We start from the raw sequence: 2037 nt of genomic DNA, 5'->3' as shown, positions 1-2037 counted from the left end.
GCCTCTAAGATCACAAGTTATGATGAGAGGGAAGGGGGTGGGGTCAGGCAAGCATGAAGGAGATTAGCTGCTGTGAGCCCGCTGGCTCCTTAGAATGCTTGTCTAAAGGAATCTTTCTTTGTGCTGTTCTCTTTCTCCCTCTCTGTCTCTGTCACACACACACACAAACACATATACATACCTTCTATTATACACAATCACATACACAGCTTTGAGATGATGGAGCTCTATGATGCAGGCGTCAAGTCAAAATAGGAATGCATCACTATCTCCTTCTAGACTTTTTCTAGATACAAATATTCTGTTTCCCTGAACACAAGTTTCTACACATGCACCTCAAGGTTAATTAGTCTTAAAACCGTGGGAGCTCGTGTCCTTTCTCCAGTCTCTAGCTGTCTTACAGCACTGTGACCTTTCCCTTCATTGCACTTAACACACTTTATAATTAGTTCTCTGTTTATTCTATTTCTCCTGTGTTCGTCTATGATCCCTTTAAGAGCAGTGATCAAGTTTATTTTGGTCATTATGGTATTCCCAGCATCTCGCATGATCTCTGATACCTGCTAGGTCCTCAGTAAGTATTTGCTAAGCAAATATTGAGTGAACAAAGTGTATACACTACATTTTGTAGTATCAGTCAACTGCCTGTTTGCTCAGGTCCATTCTGAGCTCCTCCTCACATTCTCTATATCATTAGAGACCACATTTCCCAGGCTCCCTTGCTCTCTGGCTTCTAGGTAGATTAGGCCAATGGAAGGCATTGGTGGGAAGACTGGGAGCAGAAGGAAATCATGTTATTTTCCTCCTTCTCTTTCTTCTTCCTGAATTCTCCATGGCAGTGGGTGCATCTCCACAGTGGGTCCAGCTTCCCAAAGGCAACCTTACCTCCTTAGTCCTGGTCACACTACCTTTCCCATCAAACCCTGCAGACATAGGGAGTGGCCCTAGCTTCCCTGTTGTGGCTCACATCTGGATTGCCTGTCTGTCCCTGGCTTCTCAGCTCTTTCATCATCAGTGTAATTCTCTATACTACATCTTCTGACTGACTGACTGACTGACTGATATTTCACCTGCCCCCTTCTGGCAACCACCAATTTGTTCTCTGTATTTAAGGGTCTGTTTTTTGGTCTTCTTTTTTCTTTGCTTTGTTTCTTAAGTTCCATATATGAGTGAAATCATGACAGAGAGACAATCTCTGATTTTTTCACTTAATCTTATACCCTTTAGGTCCATCCATGTGGTTACATATGGTAAGAGTTCATCTTTTTTTTATGAGTAATAGTCCATTGTATATATATATATACCACATCTTCTTATCCATTCCTTATCAGTGGACAATTGGATTGCTTCCTTATCTTGGCTATTATAAATGTTGCTACAAGAATCACAGGGATGCCTGTATCATTTCAAATTAGTGATTTTGTTTTCATTAGGCAAATACCCAGTAGTGGAATTAACTGGATCATAAGGTAATTTTATTTTTCATTTTTTGAGGAACCTCCATACTGTCCCCAGTGGCTACATCAGCTTGCATTCCCAGCAAAAGTGCAAGAAGATTCCTTTTTCTTCACATACTTGCCAATACTTGTTTTTTCTTCTGTTTTTGATTTTGGTCATTCTGACAGCCATAAGGTGATTATCTCATTGTGGTTTTGATTTGTATTTCCCTGAAGATTAGTGATGTTAAGGATTTTTCATGTGTCTGTTGGCCATCTGTATGTCTTCTTTGGAAAAACGTTTATTCGGATCCTCTGTCCATTTTTAATTGAATTATTATTATTATTAATATTTGGTGTTTAATTGTATAAATTCTTTACTTATTTTGGGAATTAATCCCTTATCAGATATGTCATTTGCAAATATCTTCTTCCATTCAGTTGGTTGTCCTTTTGTTCTGTTGGCGGTTTCCTTTGTCGTTGAAAAGCTTTTTATTTTGTTGTAGTTCCAATAGTTTAATTTTGCTTTTGTTCTCCTTGCTAGAGGATACATATCTAGAAAACGTTTCTACAGCTGATGCCAAAGAAATTACTACCTATG

The sequence above is a fragment of the Mustela nivalis genome, assembly GCF_964662115.1.
Source record: "Mustela nivalis genome assembly, chromosome: 3".
Lineage (NCBI taxonomy): Eukaryota > Metazoa > Chordata > Mammalia > Carnivora > Mustelidae > Mustela > Mustela nivalis.
This window is presented reverse-complemented; position numbering follows the sequence as displayed.